Here is a 21,501-nt window from a genome sequence, read left to right on the forward strand (position 1 = left end):
AAGTGTTGGCAAGGATGTGGAGAAAGGGGAACCCTTTTGTACTGTTGGTAGAAATGCAGATTGGTGTAGCCACTGTCGAAAGCAGTATGGATACCTCAAAAAATTAAAAATGGATCTGCCTTTTGCCCCAGCAGTCCCGCTTCTGGAATTATATCTGAAGGAACCCAAAACACTAATTTGAAAGAACATAAGCACCCCTATGTTCATTGCAGCATTATTTACAATCGCCAAGGTATGGAAGCAGCCCAAGTGTCCATCAGTGGATAAAACAACTATGGGACATTTACACAGTGGAATACTACTCAGCCGTAAAAAAGAAGATTTTATCCTTTGCAACAGTATGGATGGACCTGAAGAACACTATGCTAAACGAAATAAACCAGTCAGAAAAACACAAATACCATATGATTTCATTCATATGTAGAATCTAATGAACGAATTGAACAATCAAAATAGAGACAGACTCATAGATAGAGAGCAAGATGACATCTGAGAGGGGGGACCCTGTGGGTGGAGGGATTCAGCAAAAAGGAAAAAGGACTCATGGACATGGACAACAGTGTGGTGACTGCTGTGGGGATAGGGTAAGGGTAGTAAGTGGTAATGGAAAAAATACAGTAAGAAAAATTTTAAAGACATGCAAAATCATAACGTGCCATCAACACCATTTGTCATAATAGAATTACTAATTAAAACTGCAGTAAGATATGCACCTATTAAGATGGCTAAAATTTAAAAGACTGACCAAACCACCCTGGCTGGTGTGGCTCAGTGGACTGAGTGCTAGTCTGCAAACCAAAACGTTGCTGGTTCAATTCCCAGTCAGGGAACATGCCTGGGTTGTGGGCCAGGTCCCCAGTGTGGGGTATGAGAGAGGCAATCACACATTGATGTTTCTCTCCCTCTCTTTCTCTCTCCCTTCCGCTTTCTCTAAAAATAAATAAAAATATATTTTTTAAATAGACTGACCAAACCAAGTGTTAGTGTGCATGTGGTGAAACTTGAAATTTATGCTACTGGTGGGGAAATAAAATGGCACAACTACTTTGGAAAAGCAGTTGATAGTACAGACCTACCACATGATCCAGCAATTCCACTCATAGACATTTGCTCAAGAAAAATGAAGGCATGTTCATACAATAAAAAGACTTGTACACAAATGTTCATAGCAGCTCCATAATGGACAAAACTTATGAAAGTGACCCAAATGCCCTTCACTGAACAAGTGGATAAACTGTAGTCCATTCATACAATGGGAACACTAATCAGCAGTTAAAAGGAATGAACACGCAACCATGTGGATGAACGTCGAAAATAACTGTGCTGAGTGAAAGAAGCCAGACCAGAAAAAAGTATATACCATACGATTCTATTTATATAAAATTTGAGAAAATGTGAACTCATCTATAGCAACAGCCAGGGGACGATGATAGGACAGGGAGAGTTAGATGGGAGTTACAAAGGGGCATAAGGAAACCCTTTAGGGCTGTGCATAAGTGCATTTTCTCAATGGTGGTGGTGTATACATATGTCAATACTTAGCAACTGTACACTTTACATATGTGCAGTTTATCATATGTCAACCATAATTCCATAAATCTTGTTTTTAAAAGAATCTGGTTTTAAAAAACCACAAACTATCTCCTATAAATTTATCATTCATATAATTCTGATAATTCTTATGATTCTGAAAGGGTGACTGGCCCCCTGAAGTTCACCCTAGATGCAAGTGAAGAACCTCTGGTTCAAGTCACCTACCTGCTTTTGGGGTCTCAGAGACAGAGGGACCCAGTAAGGTAGTGCTGCCTCAGCCCTGAGAGCCTGTAGGCAGCCTCTGAATATAGACTGGTACCCACAGCAGATGGGCTGTCGGTGAACAGTCCTGGGGACAGGACACAACTGAGCAATAGCCAGAAAAGATAGAATTGAACGTGATGCTGTACTGTGATGTGAGCCAAGGAACCCTCTGGAAGAGTAAATCATTGCTCAGAGAGAGAGCCAGGGTCGAGGCTGGGTGTCCAAGAGCAGAGACAGGGCCTCATCTTCTGCTGCTGCTCAGAAAGAGGCAGGCTACCCTGGCTAGTCCTCCAAAGTCATTCAGAGGGGGATCACCAGAACCTGCAGAGCAGGTGAGCTGGGATTGGTGAGCACTTACCACTGCATTGTCATGAGCAAGTCTCAAGTTCCAGCCCTGAAAATGGAGAAGTACAACCAACGCTAGTGGGGAGATGATAGCTCTGTTTGTGGTTATGTGTCAATCTGAATACAGTGCTTTCCATTTGCAAAGACTTCCACATCCATCCCATGTGATCCTCCCCACACCTACAGGCAGGAAGGGGAGGGGAAGTCATCCTCTCCATGGGCAGATGAAGGTGCTGATGCCCACAGCAGATACTTTAAGTGGCAGTGTTGGTTCTCTCCAGCCTCCTGAATACCTGTCTCAAAGTGTCATGAGGAACTGGGGACTAGGGATAGGCAATGGGTAACCCTACAGAGATTTTAGGGGTTTAGCGACAGCCCCTACAACCATGAACTCCTGTGTATGACACATTCTCTCATGAGACGCTGCTTCTAGACCCACATTCTCCACTCTCCCCATCCCAGGAGCATGTCAGGGTTGGGGTAAAGTAACTAAGGGGTTGCTTTCCTTACCAAAAGATCTGTGAGGCACACTTCTTCCTCAAAGGTTTGAAAGTTGCTCTTCCTAGAAAAGAAGAAAAGGAAGGCTTAGAAAGCCCTGGGGTCTGTGTAAATTGGGGACAGGAGTGCGAGGGTGAGGGCCTGGGCCAGCCTTCCTGGAAGTGGTTCATATCATTAAACCCCAGGGGTGGAAGGGATCATATTTTCAAGCCTAAGAGGGGGTAGAGGGTGATGATAACAGAAGGTATGTGCAGGATCATGTGCTAACGTCTGGGGGTTCCCTGATGTTGGGTTATTGTGGAATCCTGCATTCCTGAATCTACTTGCTCAGGCACACTCCAGCTAAACTTGTGCTAGGCACTTTGGGAAAGACAGCAACACTCCAACCCGGTGAGAACTTCCCAAAACATGGAGCTGCCAATCACAACACCTATGATGCTTCATCAGTCACCTCCAAGCTTACTTAGAATACTGGAGAAAAGCATTGTCAACGCTGCACATTTACTTCCTTCCAGCATAAAAACCTGGGTGCTTTGTCTCTGGGATGACAGACTCGGAGTTCCTCATTCTCTCCCCACAAATTGTAGAATGTTGGCCATATGGAATCTCCAGTGGGCATAAATGGAATGTGTCAAAAGTGTTTTGTAATATGGAAACCATAAGAGTGATACAAGTGTTTCTGTGTTTCATTATTATCAAAATTTTTATTGCTATTTTATTACAGCAATAGCTTCAGGTCATTGAGAGCAACTCATCCAGCTAATATTTGAAAACACAGAGGACATGGGAGGTTGCCCGGCCCAGCATCCAAGCAGCCCGCTGGTATGACAGCCTTGCTGTTTCCTTGGGGGACCACGCCCACCTCAGTTCCTGTGGTCCAAATGGGCTGGAAGCCCTGACTCCCCAGGCAGGAAAGTTTGGCTCGGAATGGTTTCCTCAACCAAGTCAGTCCAATGAAACTCATTCTGGGACTTTGTGCTATAAATACTAGTAAAGACAATCTCCTTTTCTGTTGAGATAGTAAGCCTCTAGAGGTCTTGGTGGTCATTTGCCTGCAGGAGAAAAGCCAGCACACAGCACAGCAAAGATGATAGGGAGACAGTCAGTCCTTCACCACAGTTCTTGAGCATCTAGATACATCCATGCCTGAAGACCTTCCCCTGACATTCTCGGTGAAACAAGAAATTGTCATTTTGTGCTTAGGTTTTGTGCTTAGGTGTGGTCTCTGTCCTATCTATGTGATAAAAGATACTGCTGGCACAACAATGCTGGGATTCATGTGCTCGGGGTGTGAGTGTGCTCTAACAGACTCAACGATCACCGGAGGGCTCCCAGAAGTGCCCGCCACAGCTGAGACACAGTCGTGGTGATACTCATCGTGCTATCATGACAAAGCAAAGGCTCACTAATACACGAGTCACTCCTTCCACATACCAACCCACGCACGCACACACCTCCTAATAGATACAGATTGCCCACGTCCTTCTTCCGTTGACCGGAGCTCTGCGGCCTACACTTTCGGCACGACCATCCCTCTGTGTGCCCCACTTAGTCCTGCTGATTGATGGGTCTTCAGCCAATAAAGCCCTTCCTTCTAGGCATGTGTACTTAGATAGCTGCTGATTGGTTCCTGGTGGACCTGACCTCGGGGTTGGCGGTTAGTAGGACCCCGTGGACCTGGGGTGGAGAGGAAGTCAGATCTGCACAGGTCAGACCAGGGTGCTTGTCCTTGTTTGTGGTGTCCTGTGGTGTAGCCCAGTTGGGCGTTGGCCAGGAAAACCCACCTACCACCACCGGGAATGTCTGCTTCCCATTTCCAACAGGTTGGTCCTGGGGCTCCCCAGCCTGGAATGGGGGGCGGGGGCATGCCTGTCCGCTGGAGGGAGAGAAGGAAGTGGGATCCATGGCCATGCAGAGGTGCGTGGATGCAGTTCAAAGGTTGGTTTTGGTGAGCCATGAAGCATATCAGCATGAGTGTATCACACGCAGGACTTGGCATATACTTGTATTTGATGTTATAAGTTGTTTTCTGAAATTTGGATTTAACTGTGCATCCCACATTTCACTGACAACCCTACCAATGGGCTCATATTTTGACTTTTAGAGAAATATGTATTGAGCAACCAGAGGATTAAAAGACCATGGAATTCAAAAGAGCTGTCAACCCAAAGCACAAAAATTACAGTGACTGAACAAAGCAATTATTATAACTACAAAGTCAATATATAAAATCAACTGAATTTTTATATACTAGCAGCACAAAATTACAAAACAAAAATTTCAAAGGCTATTTACAATAACCTAAAACAAAAAAACCTACAAGATTTGGGAATAAATATTATAAAATATGTGCAGGACCTCCACTCTAAAAACCCCAGTACTGCTGAGAGGAAGTAAATAGGCCTAATAATACAGGCCTCTACAGACTGGAAGACTCAGAATTAGGTCAGCAATTCTCTACAAACTGACCTACAGATTCAATGTCAATCATCCTACCAGGCAAGCCATTCTGTAGAAACTGACAAGCTGATTCAGAAATTCATGTGGAAATGAAAAGAACCTAAACATCCAAAGCAATCTTGCAAAAGAACAAAGCTGAAGGACCCACAGTAGCTCAGGTTATGATTTACTACAGAGCTACAGTATTCAAGACGGTGGTATGAGCATAAGAACTGACAAATATATTAATAGAACTAAACATAGAGCTTGGAATCAGACCCACATTTACTTGGTCAGCTGATTTTTGACAACGCAATCTAGCCACCTGGTGGGGAAAGGAAAGTCTTTTCCACAAATGGTATTCTAACAACTGGACTTCCATATGGAGAAAAAGAACCACAATCCCTATCTCACACTGTACACAAAAAAATAATTCAAAATGAGTCATAGACTTAAACATAATGTGAAGGTACCAAGCTTCAGAGAGAGAGAGATTCTCTGTCACTTGAAGATAAGCAGTCTTTTCTTTCGGGGACGGGGGGAGGGGGTGGAGGGATGCGGAGAAAAGCAAAGTCTTTTAGAACACAGAAAATAACCACTAAAAGAAATTGAAAAATTATACTTCACCAAAGTAAAAACGTTCCACTTAAATGGCTCAACTCATGGAGGAAGGGCCCTTAAAAAATCAAATAGATAAATAACAGATAAAAAATGGAAGCAACTGAATGTAAAGAACAAGGATTTCAATGTTGCCATGGTGAATAATTAGACGAGCTAAATGCCAAAGAGAGGATGGCTTGTGAATAGTCATAAACTTATATACTGTGCATGAAAAGATCAAAGTATTAGGATACCAACCAGACCCAACTACTCAGAACAAAGAACTTTGAAATACATATATTTATTACAAAATAATATTATAACATGTATATGTATAAGGAAAAACACGGGGGCCTAGAACATATGAGTATAACACAAGAACACACAAGTTTAATATTTATCCAGGGCTGGCTCACCATGTGCTCCCACTGCACAATCACTGTGTTGATCTTCACAATGTCCTAGGAGAAGGGTGCTCACATTTTCCTTGTCCTACAGAGGCTTGGGACTTACAAAAGTAGAGAAACCTTTTCGAAGTCACCCAGGTAGTAAGTGACAGAGCTAACCCAAAGTCCATGTGCTAACTGGTATTGTCTCCACCAAGGCCAGTACCAGAGCCAAGAGGAGTGTGGAGGCTGGGCCTGCCCTTGTGGGCTGTACAGAAGGATCATCAAACTGACAACATGTAACAAGAATTTGGAACATCTTCAGGGTCTGTTACCCGGCAATTCCATTTCTGCATGAACCAAAATCCAAATAACATTTTTGCATGGAGTTCAGACTGTGGAGTGAAGGTAATAACACCTGACATCCTCTTGGATGGATGGCTCCATCCAGGCCTGGTGCCAAGTCATTCACATGTTGTATCTTATTTAACCCTCCAAAATCACTTGAGGTACGCAGGTGACTGTATGGCCCTACTTTACAGATAAGGGTAAGTCACTCAAGCACATGGTCAAAGAGGGTAATAGGAGAAATGTGCACATTTGAGTACAAACCCCATGTCTACCTGCAGGAGAATGGTTACATCCAATTACATCACAACAAAATGATGGAGTGCTATACTGAATAAAAAATAAATCTTGTAAAGGGTTCTAATGGGACTGGAAAATATTTCCAGAGTAACAAGCTTTAAAAAATCCAACTAGAGAGTTAAATTGTAAGTCCATCAGAAATGCCAAAACCATAAAGGGAGGCTGGAGGATGGGCTTGAAGATGACTCCTAGGTAGGGCTGTGCCAGCACTTTTCCCTCCAGTGTCTGCTGGTTTCATACTTGATGATAATAAGGCATCATTTTAATAACTGGGTGATCACTTCCCCATCTCTTCTCCTCCCTGCAGCTCCCAAGTTTCCAGAAGCTTCAGGTAGGGGACCTCAACAGGCAGGGGCAGGAAAGTAAGGTGGTGGCTGGGCCTTGGCCTTCATCCATGAAGACAAGCCAGGTAGCATCTGCACTGGGGAGGCAGAGTCTGGGGCAGCCTGAGGGCTACACCACTACTCACAGAACAGCCTGAACTTGGCCTTCAAAGGTGCACAGAGCTGGCAACAATCCTGGGCCTAGAGTTTGCATGCAAGCAAGTGGGAGAGTTGGCAAGCCCTGTGGGTGCAGTTTATGACAGGGCCGGCTTCTGGTACAGATGAAGGGTGGAGCCCATGTGAAGGGCTGGGCCAGACAACTCATTGGTTTCTTCATGAACTAGATGCTAAAAAGACCAGCCATTCGCTAGCACAAGCTATCAGAGACTCAAACACTGGCTGAGAAATGCACACCCAACAAATACACAGAAGTTGTAATGAGTCTTCTATATTTTAAAAGTTCAGATTCTTCTTAAGAAATGAAAATATTTTTCAATGGCAATATGACATAGATCCTCAGAAAACTGCAACTCAAAGACAAGGTAAAACATCGTGCAAATAAAAGGAAGCACAGAGAAACTCCTGGATGTAGCTGACACACATGTTTATCCACTATGCTGCCTGGTCTGAAAATCTCCATCACCACCTGTGGGGAGAACAGCCCTCTGGTCTCCCTACAACTCACTTTCAAGAAGAAACCTGCACAGCCCATGGACACCCTCGACAAAGTGGTAAAGGAGAACCACCTATTAAAAACTATTTCCTTTTGGTCACATTCTGAGGGTTGGCAGGAAAACAAAAACCTATGCTTGTGTACACACATCCATATGAGGCCATTGCTGACAAAAGGGTCAGATACACTTTCTGTGCCAACAACATGAGCATGAACCATGGGAGAGGGCCCTCACGTTGATGGCATGCTGATGATGTCAAACCATTTAACCTCTTGTCTGCTCCTTGTGCACAGAAGGGGTACGGGCTCACCTCTTGCCTCCCACCAGACATCCTGTGGTGGTCCGTCTGGTTACACTTGGTGGAGAACTTGTCCTTCTTCACAATCTTGAGCATCCATGACAAAGCAGTGAGGGAACAAATCAGTCATGGCATCTCCATCAGACAATGAGCCCCTCCTCCCTGATGCACCCGGCTCATCTACAGAAGCCCAGGATGCATACAAATTGTGACCAGTCCAGAGAAGGGAGCTCAGAACCACCCTGAGCATGCACTTCCTTCTCAGAAGAGCAGAGCATCCAAGAGACAGGTGTTTGTGCTTTTCCAAGGGGATTCTTAGAGCAGGAAAGAGGGGCCATTGTTTTGTAGTCTTAGAGGTTTTGACAAAAGAACAGTGAGGAACGGGGTGGTTGGAAAAACCAAATGATTTTAACTGGATGCAGAACCAGTTGGAGAGTTCCAACTAGTGATTCTTTGGGGAGTTACATCACAGCACCATAGCATAAATAACACACAGAAGGGGTGGCAGTAGAGCCCTGTTCCCCCTGCTCTGTATGGACACAGGCTTATAGCTACGGACACAACTGCAAACTCAGTTGGCACCAGGACGGGGAAGACCAGAGGAGACCTCGCCCCTTGCCTGCATGTGGCTGCCATGTCTAAGGGAGCCCGAGCACACACTCACCTGGATATGTCCATTGTGGAGCCATCTGTGGCCGTACATGCACTCCACCGTGGGTGATTTCCTCTCCGTCAGGTAAATTCTTAACAAGGGCTTGAGTCGCATTGGGTCATCCACATGAGGGTCGCGGGGAGTCAGGTACGCCCAACCAACAATGAACAAGCCATGTGAGGGTATGTGAGGCACGGAGGCAGAGGTTCCTCACCCTCAGCTGTCCACAGTGACCACCCACATCTCCACACTCCAGGCCCACGGAGGACCTCAGGGCCAACAGACATCGAGATGTCCCTGATCTGTCACAACGGCACAAGCATGGCCCCACCACCAAGTGCTTGTTAATTAGAAAGTAGTTATCTAGTGAAAAACAATGTGACTAAAGTTAATATCAGTCTATTGGTCACTGAAGTTTACTGAGAATAGAACTTGAATGTGCGACGACAGGTACATTAATTAAGTAGATGGTGGGACCATGAAGTGTGCTTTATAAATCTTATATTTCTGTCGATGATACCTCAATAAACCTGAAAATTTTAATTTTTTAAATAGGAAAAAAGCAGTTAAACCTGCGTCCAAGAAAGACTTTTAGAGAGAATTTCCAAATCTAAAGTGGGGGCCAGGGGTGAGGGGAGCTGACCCCTGACCCCTTAAGGAAGCTTGGATTCCTTAAGAGGTGGGGCAGAGTCCACAATGTCACAAGACTGGGTATTAAGAATTAAGTTGAGTCATCTCTCTTTTTAAAAAACGCCACACTCCCCCACCTTATTTCCAAAGCAATGCACACATATTCATTGAAGACAACTGGAGAGAAGGAAACCTAGTGCCAACCTGAAGTTCCACCACAGCGATGATGAGCTGCAGTAAACATTCGGGAAAATGTCCTTCTCTTCAGTTTCCTCTGCCTTTGCACGTGCACTTATTGGGTGAATAAGTCAATGAATTAATGGCAACCAACTTACACAAGACCCTGACTGCCAGGTGTAGGGCCCAGGGTCTCTGTGCAGGTAGATTGTGCTGGTTAACTTCACGCACCAACTGGACTGGACCACAGGCAGCCCAGACATTGGTCAAACATTATTCGGATGTGTCTGTGAGGGTGTTTCTGGCTGAGGCTGACCTTTACATAGGCAAAGCTGACTGCTCTCCCCAGTGTGGGGGCCTCATCCAATCAGGTGGAGGCCCAAGCAGAAGGGGGCTGATCTCCCACCAGTAAGAGGGAGCCCCTGCTGCCTGGCTGCAAGAGCTGAGACATGTTTTCTCCAACTCCAAACTCTAAATGTGGGCTCCCCCTGACTAGAGTAGGAGGCTAACTCCTGCAAACAAGGGGGAATTTCCTCCTGCCTGACAGCCTTGAGCTGGACACTGGGTAAAAGTGGCCTGTCCACCTCCTCACGGTGGGGTGAGTGACACTCTACCAAATTTCTTGCATCCACTAGAGCAATGTGGAGTACTGCCATGGTTCTAGGTCAGAACCTCAAAACTCAGAGCCCTACGGTTAGTTAATTTTTAAGCTCAAAATGCACTTCAGCTGTCACCATCAATCTGCACACAGGGACATGTGTTAGGTATGTCCAAGGACAATACATCCCCCATGATGCTTCCAACTTCTTATAGACACGAATTTTCAAGAATATGAAGCGGAGTTCCAGCCAAGATGGAGGCGTAGGTAGAAATCCTTCGCTTCCTCGCACAACCAAAAGGAGCATAGCAACCAATCTAAAATCAATAAACAACCAAAAGTGCCAGAAAATCAAACTGCATGGAACTCCGACAACCCAGGAATTAAAGAAAAAATCAACCAGACTGGTAAGGTGGATCACGAGGGCTGACTCAGAATAACCATGGCAAGGCGGCTGAGGGGTGGGGCAGACTCCCCGGCTCCGCAGAGCTGTGCGGGAGGGACTGACTTAAGGGGAAAACTGAGACTCAGAGCTGGCTCTGGGCTAAGACTGGGGTTGCCACGGTGGGAGATACTTCCAGTCTGACACCAGAGTCTGTTGGAATGTGCACTAGAGACAAGCAGGCAAGCTGCATTGTTCCCTCTCTGGCCCTTCCCCTACAGGCAGCACAGCAAAGAGGGTTGCCCTGCCTGGATGAATACCTAAGACCCCGTCCCTTACAACTTATCAAGTGCACCAAGATAAAGAAATATGGCCCAAATGAAAGAACACAGCAAAACCTCAGAACTAAGTGATGAGGAGATTGCCAACCTGTCTGATGGAGAATTTAAAGCCCTGGTCATCAAAATGCTCACAGAACTGATTGAGCTTGGTCTAAAAATGAAAGAACAAATGAAAGATACCCAAAATGAAATAAAGCAAAATATTCAGGGAATTAACAGTGACAAGAAGGAAACCAGGATTCAAAGCAATGATTTGGAACAAAAAGAAGAAATCAACATCCAACTGGATCAGAACAAAAAAACAAGAATCAAAAAAAGTAAAGAGAGGCTGAGGATTCTCTGGGACAACCTGAGACTTTCCAATATCCGAATTATAGGGGTGCCAGAAGGAGAAGAGCAACCTCAAGAAATTGAAAACTTATTTGAACAAATAATGAAGGAAAAATTCCCCAATCTGGTGAAGGAAATAGCTTCCAGGAAGTCCAGGAAGCTCAGAGAGTCCCAAAGAAGTTGGACCCAAAGAGGAACACACCAAGGCACATCATAATTACATTACCCAAGATTACACAGAAGGAGAGAATCTTAGAAGCAGAAAGAGAAAAAGACACAGTTACCTACAAAGGAGTTCCCATAAGACTGTCAGCTGATTTCTCCAAAGAGACCTTACAGGCAAGAAGGGGCTGGCAAGAAGTATTCAGTCATGAAAGGCAAGGACCTACATCCAAGATTACTGTATCCAGCAAAGCTTTCATTTAGAATGAAAGGGCAGATAAAGTGCTTCCCAGATAAGGTCAAGTTAAAGGAGTTCATCATCACCAAGCCCTTATTATATGAAATGTTAAAGGGATTTATCTAAGAAAAAGAAGATCAAAAATATGAACAATAAAATGACAACAAACTCACAACTATTAACAAATGAACCTAAAAGAAAAGAAAAACAATGTAAACAAAAACTAAGCAAACAACCAGAACAGGAACAGAATCAGAGAAATGGACATCACACAGAGGGAGTTCAGTGGGGAGGGGGAGGGAGGAATAGGGGAGGAAGGTACAGGGAAGAGGAAGCATAATTAGTAGGCATAAAATAGATGGGGAAAGATTAAAAATAGTATAGGAAACAGAGGACTCAAAGAACTTATATGTACAACCCATGGACATGAACTAGGGGGGGGGAGAATGCTGGAGAGTTGGGGGAGCAAGGTGGTGGGGGGATAAAGAGGGAAAAATTGGGAAAACTAATAGCATGATCAATAAAAAATACTGAAAAAAAAAGAATATGAAGCAACAACATATGGCCTGATATTGAGAAAAATAAACAAAAGCGACACTACAAAAACCACTAATCTGAGGCCACAAAGCTCCTAAGAGCCAGAATCTGCATCCTCAGACGATGCTGACTTGCTTCTCCCCAGGAAAGCATTGCGCACTCACATCTGTTGATCCTCTCTGGTCCCACAGAACATGGCCCAGAAGCTTTTAAGAGACCAGGGGACACAAGTTCTCAAGAGCTCCAGGAATAGCATGAGTGGATGAGGAAGAAACAGGGCAAGGTCCCAGGCTCCTAACAAGCCAATCGTCACAGCACAGTTTTCTGGAAAATCTGGCTAACAGCAGAGAAGAAATTCTAAGCTGCACTCCACGAGAACATTCTAGGGGCACTGTAACACCCAACACTGGGGCACAGAGAGGTTTGGAATTAGGGTTGAAATGACTTTTCTTTTTTCACACATGTAATTTTTCCTCCTCACACTCATGGAGGTACCTAAGCTTAAATATGTCCACAGAGAAATGCAACCAATGCTTACAGCTGGTTGTTTTCATTATATTTTCTGGATTTTCCAAGTTTTCTACAAGGACTGCTACATTTCCATACCTACACTCAAGCCTTAGAGAGGACGGCAGTCTCCAGTTAGAGCAGTCTCTTCTAAGCTGTCAGCTACCCGCAGCTGGGGAACATCCAATATGTGGCTAAAGTGCAGATGCTCTGAAGTTGTGGCGAAAAGTCTGGACTCAAGACACACCCTTACAAGCTGGAGAAAGCGTCTGACCAGCCAGCCCTTGGGAACAAAAAGAACACACCTCCAACACAGCCGTAGGCATTCCTAGGTCCCAGCCACCGAGTCACCTTCCCAGAGGTGGGTCAGAATTCCATTCTCCGTCTTGGGTATAAGTTCCAGATAGACTGTTGTTCTAGAAGAATCCTGCAGCAAATGTATGACTTAATGAGCCCCTAAGTGTTTGTCCACTTGTATTTAAAAGCCCACGCCAGGCTGTTCCCATCAGTACAGCCGTGGGGATTGACTGATGGTTCTCATCAATAAGTGCTATGTCACGTTCTCTCCCACAAGCCTGGAGAAGGCACCTTGGCTCGCTGACTGCCAAGGAGGGAGGGCAGGTTGGTCTATAACAAGATGTGGTAGAGAGGCTACTTCCACGGGAGTTTGGAAAAGAACAGAATTCATGCCTTCAGACTTGGCCCACTCACCCCTTGCTGCCCAACCGCAGCTGCCCAGCTCCTCCTGACTGCTCATACGCACTCCGGATGAGCCCCCTCACCCCCTGTCTTCACTCAGGCAGCTCAGCTCTGGGCCTGATGACACAAACACTGTGGGTGGTGTTCACAGTCTGCACAGGGCTCAGACACCACCAAAAGCACGCTGACCAGTCCTGGCATCTCCACACTGCCTCCACAGTGGTTCCCTGGAGTAAGTAAAATGGGAGCAGTGAGCACTTTAGCTACATGTCCGGAGCCTGGCAGGCGTAAGGAGAAATTCCATAAATGACTCTATTCCTTGTGTTCCAAGGAGGTTTTTTTTAGAAACTGTGCCCTTATAAGACATAGAAGTGGGTCTGGTCCACGCAAGGGGTGCTAACACAGGGCACACTCAGCGGGGCTGAGGCAATAAGCAGCAGGGAGTCTTTGCAAGCAGGTATTTCTAAAGTCTTCCTTGAAAACTGAAATTCACACTCTCCATCTCAGTTCAACCTAGTAAGAAGTGGAGATACCCTTAACCGTGATGGAATATGGCTTAGGAAAATTTCCGAGCCCAAGTAATGCCAATCAAGAGGAATCAGGTTCTAAATAATCAACTGTTCCTGCATAGTTTTTCTCGTGTGCATATGGGTACCGCTGTATGTAATTTTTTCACATTCACATATGCTGTCCAAACATGACTATCCTAGAAGTAAACCACTCACATGCCATTTTGGAATACAAAGGTCTTAAGGCCTCAACTCTGCTCTCTCCTCTCAGCCTCAGTAAAGGACAAGTGCTAAAATGTGCATCAATAGTGACCACACTGACACCACCCCAAACACAAAAGAGGCTGTGGAAACCTGGCCCAGGCCACTGCCCAGGTGTGATCCTGGTCGTGGCCGATCCACAGAGAATGCTGAGGAAAGCTGAAAAGACAGCAAAAGCCAAGGTCAGCTCGCTCTTAGGACCAAAGCATCCGCGTCCTACAAGTTATAGGTCCCTCTCCATGCAACTTGTTACCATGCTCCCCCACCAAAGCCAAACCAGCAGGAGGTACGTACGGCAGGTATACATGTCTCTGTACTCCATGTGCTCGTAATCGGGAAGAATTTTCATGAAATGTCCCGACTTCACATGAGGGTTTACACCTGAACAGACACAGCAGGGAAAGGGCTAAGGATGGTTCCACTCTCACAATGGTATAAAGTTTTCATATGACTCAATGTTCTTTCCCTCTCTGCCATCATACTCAACCCCGGTACCTTGGCAAGCAAACACCTTTGGCATACAAACACCTGCCAAAAATGACAGGTCTGGCTGGAGAGAGAACATGATATATCTTCCTTTTTTTGTTTTAAAGATTTTATTTATTTATTTATTTATATTTAGAGAGAAGGGAAGGGAGGGAGAAAGAGGAGGAGAAGAACATCACTGTGTGGTTTCCTCCAGCACACCCCCTACCAGGGAACTGGCCTGCAACCCAGGCATGTGCCCTGATGGGGAATCAAATCAGCGATCCTTTTTGATGGCAGGCTGGTGCTTAATCCACTGAGCCACACAAGCCGAGGCTAAATCTTCCTTTTAACCAACAGATTCACACCAGGAACTCAGGATGGCAACCCTGGGACCCTCTCCATGTTCACTCTTCCCCCCGCAACTGTCGTGGATCAACAGAGCTCACTGAGGTAGGAGAGCAGAGGGTGCAGTTGTGGATATTTGGAGTGGCGGCTGTTCTGGGAACCCTTGTGTCCCAACTAAGATATCCCGCTTGTATAGTGTGTGCCTAGTGTTTTCCTTTGCTTGTGTTTGTTTTGTTTTGCTTTGGACTATGGACAACATCTGCCAGCTCCTAACTCAGACCCTTCACTTCTGAATCAAGGCTGCCTCACTCTCACCTATGCCAGGGGCTAAGGTTGACTTTCTTGTACCACCTAATCCAGAAGCTAAGCAACTTTCTCCTGGATAAGGCCTTCAAAGCAAACACAGAAACATGCTCCAGCACTGTGAAACCTGCTTTGGCCGGTGGCAAATTAAACACTTTGGAATCATATATAAAGATAATATGAATTGTTCTCTGGATTTGTCAACCATTTTCAAAAGGTCAAGAATAACCAGTCATCAGCTTCCAGTCAAGACGGAGGCATAGGTAAATATGGCTCACCTCCTCCCACAACCACAGCAAAAATTACAACCCACAGCAAAAATTACAGCCAGGCTACAAAACAAGTATCACCCACAATCATCAGAAAATCAAGCTGTAGGGAAATCCAACAACCAAGTAATTAAAGAAACCACATTCATCAGGACAGGTAGGAGGGGTGGAGATGCAGGAGAAGGGCAGAGATTCAGACAGGCACAGAGAGGCATGGAGACACCCATATGTGGTAGATAAAAATTGGGGGGTATACCTCGGGAGCGAGGGATCCCAGACCCACACCGGACCACCCAGCCCAGGATTCCAGCACCAGGAAGACAAGTCCCCATAACTCTGGCTGTAAAAAACAGTGGTGGTTGGGGCAGCAGAATAAACTGTGGGATTCTCAGGAGTCTCCTCCTAAAGGTCCTACAACAAACTTAGGACTTTTGCAAACTCCTTCCCTCTGGGCTTCAGCACCAGGAAAATAGCTGGAAGGACCAATGACATGTGGGGAGGAATTGAACTGACTGGCATAAGAGTGAGTGCTGGGAGATAGGTTCCCCCCTGGCAAAACTCCAGAGGCCAGTCAGCAGCATTGTCCCCTCACCAAATCCTCCCCCACAGAGAGCCACAGGTGGCCCCGCCCTGGCAATTACATAAGACTCTGTCCCATCCTACTTACCAATGCACTTTTCTACAATAGGCCACACTACTAAGACAGGGAGTCAAAGTAACTGTACCTAATACACAGAAAAAAACACAGGGAAGCTTCCAAATTAAGGTGACAAAGAAATATAGCCCAAATTAAAAAAATTTTTTTAAAAGAACAAAACTCCAGAAATAGAATTAAACAAAATGGAGATAAGCAATCTATCATATGCAGAGTTTGAAACACCAGTCATAAGGATGCTCAAGGAACTCATCAGGTACTTCAACAGCATAATAAAGACCCAGGCTTAGGAAAGATGGTGGAGGAGTGAATGAAAGTCACACTGACCTCCTCCCAAGACCAATCTGGAATTACAACTCAATTGTGGAGAAACCACCTGGAACAAACAACTGAGCAATAGCCAGAGAGAAGCATATAACTTCGGACCTGTTGGGAACCACCCTGCCTGATTTCAGAAGCTGTAACCCCCCATGGCTAAGGCTAAATGAGAGACCTTGGGACCCTAAACCACTAAGGAAACAAAGCTTATCTTCACCCTGCCTGACCCCAAGTGGATGACTGGTTAGCCAATGACGGGTAAGATTCCTCAAGGGAGGAGTGACCTAAGACAGGCACAGTCATGAAGGGGCCCTCAGGGAAGGACTTGGGGGGCTATAGAACAAGGGGGTGTTGGACCATCCCCCTCGGCTTTGACAAAGCCTGAGTCCTCATTCTGTCTACAAGAAGTCTCCTAATCTCTTGGCTGCCTTACTTCCCCTGCCTGACTTAAGCCTGAAACAATGCTGGAGGGCGGTGCAGCCCTGGGCTGGAACCAGCAGTTTCCTGGGGTGATCAGGCCTAAGACAGAATACATAAAATCCTGTGAAACCTGCTTTGCTAAGAATGCCCTCAATTTTTTGATAAGGGTCCAAGCATAAAATGAGTTGTTTCCCAAAGATTTATAGCTCTTTAGCTAACCAACCCTGACTTAGAATAAGCCTCGTAGTTCTTTGTATATTATCATGGTTTGATCCTTACTGCCTGGCAATAATTGATGAGCTTTACCTGTATTCCTGTGCAAATTGAACTCTATAAAAACCCATTGAGGAAAAGGCTCCTGGCCCTTCTCCTCTGAGAGATTGGCCACCTTTCCTCCCCAAGCAGATCATGTGTTGGTATACTTATTCTCATCTGTGGCGGCCAGGGGAGCCCTGCGGGCAAAGCTCCCCAACATGGACTGACGGAAGAACCCGGGGCGGGCAACCTGTCTGATAAGGAGTGCAGTGGAGATGCCAGAGAGCTGGCTGGGTGCCCACAGGTGGCAGCACTGGAGGGATAACTAATTGGCCTGTTGGATCCCCGGAGAAGATTGGGGTCTAAACCCTAAGCTAGGATTCCCAGCCTAGAACACCAGAGCCCAAAAAGTACACAGATAACAACCAGCGGTGAAAAGCGGCAGGTTTGCTCTCTGACAGAGACAGACAGCTGGAGACGTAAGGGTTGTTTAAAGGGCCAACACACAAATTTTCATTTGCAGCCATCTGCCTTGGGCTCTGGCAAAGGCAGGGACAAAGAGAGCTGGGGACGCCTGAGGAGAGACAGGGGATGAAAGCCTTGGGGAGAGAACTGAGAGAGTAGACACCATGATCCCAGTACTCAGTCAGCCCCCAGACAGCGGCAGCCTTTGTGCTCAGGCAGACCACTCCCCTCTGAGCAGCAGTAGCAGCCTAAGGGGAAACAATAGCTCTGACCCCAGGAGGGTCTGTGCCCTGACCCTTTGGTACTTAAGCCAGACTGCTGAATCCTAGTGACCAGATGAACAACCAAAGGAGATAGCCAGAGACAGTAGATCACTGGCAAAGGGCGGGGGGGTGGGCAGAGTGGACTAGAGAGACTTGAGGAGAGACTATGGACAGAGGTTTTGGGGGGAGAACTGAGAGAGTAGCTGCCAGTATCCAGTGTTGAGCCAACCCCCATATGCAGCAACCATCCTGCTCAAGCAGACCACTCCCCTCTGAGCAGCAGCAGCAGCCTAAGGGGAAACATAGCCTCGCCCCAGGAGGGATTTGGCCCTGCCCTACAGTGCGTAAACCTGACTGCTGGGTGCAGAGTTACCAGATTAGCAATTGAAGGAGACAGCCAGTGACAGCAGATCACTGGAAGTATCGAACGGGCTGCCTAAGGTCAGACGGGGTCAACATCTGACATCACCAGAGGCAGATCCAGAAAGAAAAAAACAGCGGTAAATACAAGAGGCTACTGAGATGAAAGCCACTGTGGTCTTCTTCATGATTTGCAATATTTTCCTTCCTGCATAGCTTTATAACATTCATTTCTTGTCCAGAGAGTTTGTATATAATAAGTCGCTAGATTTTTGACTATAGTGTATTTCAATTCACATATTTTGCCCCTCCCTTCTCTTAGCCCGTTTTACCTTCTTCTTTCCTTGCAATATTTTCATTTCAAGTTTGGTTTTCTCTCTAGCTACAACTTGTTTCCATTCCATACTCTTACCATTTCTCCCCTGTCCAGACATTCAAAATGAATTTTCTTGTCACGGGTCATTTTACATCTTTTTTGCCCAGCTCTTAAAATACCCACGTTCTATCTCCACCTTTAACAAAATTTGCTAGTTGGTTGTGGGTAGGGTAGTTGTTGTTGCATTGCTTTTTCAAGGTTATCTCTATAGCTTCACTAATTCTGTATTTCAAATGTCAAATTTTACTGGATGCCTCTCCTACTCTTTTTGTCTCAAATTTTAGTTTTACCATCTTAGCTTGTTTATTTTCCTTTTTGTCTTTCTTCTATTTCTCTCTCATCCTGCCCTTTTATTTTTGTTTAATCTCCTTTTCTCTTCTTTTCTTTTACATCCCAAATTCTGATGTTTCCCTCACTTAGTCTGGTTTTTCTTCCTCACTCTTAGTGTTCCATCTCCTTCTATCATTTCAAAATCACTTCCCATTCCTCTAAACATCTCTTAGACTTTTCTTTGTTTCTTTTTCCCCTCTTATTCCCATACCACCTATATTAATTTTCACTCATTTGTTGTTGATAGTACTCTGGTGGATCTTTCTCTACAATTTGGATCCTATATTTTTATTAATTATTTTTCCTTCCTTTTTCTTTCCCTCTCTCACTTTATTTTATTTTATATTATTTTAATTTCTGCTTAAACCTAATATTATACACTTCCCTTCTCATACTCTATTCCACTCTTCATTCCCTTTTTTTATTCATGAGGTAAACTTTACCTTCTTCCTTTCCATTGCTCCAGCACCCAACTCTTATTAGTGCTCTTCCCTCTACCCTGTCAAAATCATTTCACTTTCAGTAGGTCCTGTGATATCCACTCTCCTTTCTCATAAAAATCTTAATCTCATTATAACCTTATTAATACTGTTTCATTTGCTATTGATTTTGGGATTGGCGGGGGAGTTATATTTGTGGATGTAGGTTTGCTTCTTGGGCTCTGTGGTTTTGTTCAGGCACACCTGCACAACAGCACAAAAGGTGTGGTGGGCGGAGTGACCCTTAGTCAACCAGTGACACAGAAGGACCCACGAAAAAATAACCCAACAACAATCAAAATCCAATTACATCCAGAAAACCAGCATAAAAGGCATAAAGGACATCTAAACAACATCAAGTTCAGGTGATCAAGGAGACTGCACAACTGAATCTCACAGACCTCCTACCATAGAAGTTCACACCACAAATTCGGGGAGTCAAAAAGAACAATTTAAGGAACAAAAGAAAACAAGAAGAGTCCCACAGACAGTGGGAAGACAAAGAAACAACTACCAATCAAAAGGAAAGGAGGAATCTTCAGAAAGAATGCTAAATGAAATAGAGGCAAGTCAACTATCAGATACTGATTTCCAAACAATAGTTGTAAGGAAGCTCAATGAACTTAGTGTGAATTACCAAAAACTGCAGGGAAATTACAAGGAATTACTGCAAACTTTATCAGCATTATAAAAAATGACATGGTAAAAACCAACAAGGGCCAAGAAGAAATGAAAAATACAATTTCTGATTTAAAGAACACAGTAGAAGGAATCAAAAGCAGGCTCAATGAAGCAGAGGATAGAATCAGTGAGCTGCAGGACAAAGTAGAAAAAACTCCCAAAAACAGCAAGAAAAGGAAAAAAGAATGAAGAGGGGTTAAGGGAAATCCAGGACAACATGAAACAGAATAATATCTGTATAATAGGGTTACCAGAAGGAGAAGAAAAGGAGTAAGATATAGAAAACCTATTTGAAAAAGTAATGGTACAAGATGCCCCCAATTTGATGAGAGAAAAAACCACACAAGTCCAGGAAGCAGAAAGGATCCCAATCAAGAAGAACCCAAAGAGGCCCACTGGAAGACATATCATAATTAAAATGACAAAATTCCAAGACAAAGAGAGAGTCTTAAAGGCAGCAAGGGAGAAACAGGAAGTAACATACAACAGAGCCCCGATAAGGCTAGCAGCTGACTTCTCAATGGAAATGCTCCAAACCAGAAAGGAATGGCAAGAATATTCCAAGTAATGAAAAGCAAAGGCCTGCAACTGAGACTACTCTCTCCATCAAGGCTATAAATTAAAACGGAAGGCCAAATAAGGAGCTTCCCGGACAAAAGAAGCCAGAAAGAAGCTTGGCTAACTAGCACTACAAGATATGCTAAAGGGTCTGCTTTAAGAAGAGGAAGAAAAACAGTGAGAGAGAATGGAACAAAGATACAAAGGTAGTAAAATGGCAATGAATAACTACCTATCAATAATGTAACCTTAAATGTAAATGGATTAAATGCGCCAATCAAAAGACATAGGATAGTTGAATGGACAAGAAAACATGACCCACACATACGCTGCCTACAATAGACCCACCACAGAACAAAAGACCTACACAGACTGAAAGTGAAGGGCTGGAAAAAAAAATATTCCATGCAAATGGACAGGAAAAAAAAAAGCTGGGGTAGCAATACTTACATCTGACAAAATAGACTTCAAAACAAAGGCCATAAAAAGAGACCCAGAAAGACACTTCATAATACTCAAGGAAAGAATCCAACAAGAAGACATAAACATTGTAAACATACATGCACCCAACATACAAGCACCCAAATACATAAGGAAAATTTTGGAGGCCTTCAAGAAAGATATAGACAGCAAAACATCTATACTTGGGGATTTTAACACCCCACTGTCAACAATGGATAGATCCACCAAACAAAATATCAATAAGGATTTTGTGGCATTGAACAATGCCCTAGATGAAATGGATTTAACCGAAAAAATATACAGAACCTTTCATCCCAAAGAAGCAAAATACACATTCTTTTCTAATGCACATGGAATATTTTCAAAGATAGACCACATGATAGGACACAAACAAGCCTCAACAAATTCAAGAAAATTGAAATCATAGCAAGCATCTTCTCAGACCACAAGGACCTGAAACTAG

The 21,501-nt window shown here is 44.6% G+C and overlaps 1 long non-coding RNA gene across 1 annotated transcript; it reads right to left on the bottom strand.

Annotated features, from left to right (window-relative positions):
* Window positions 1-8,027: 8,027 nt before the first annotated feature.
* Window positions 8,028-12,965, bottom strand: LOC123478416 (uncharacterized). The gene is made up of 3 exons (XR_006653618.3): window positions 12,868-12,965; window positions 8,673-8,762; window positions 8,028-8,095 (listed from the first exon to the last, which is right to left on the bottom strand). It is a non-coding gene; the product is annotated as an uncharacterized lncRNA (long non-coding RNA).
* Window positions 12,966-21,501: the final 8,536 nt, after the last annotated feature.

Source organism: Desmodus rotundus, chromosome 12, assembly GCF_022682495.2.
Source record: "Desmodus rotundus isolate HL8 chromosome 12, HLdesRot8A.1, whole genome shotgun sequence".
Taxonomy (NCBI): domain Eukaryota; kingdom Metazoa; phylum Chordata; class Mammalia; order Chiroptera; family Phyllostomidae; genus Desmodus; species Desmodus rotundus.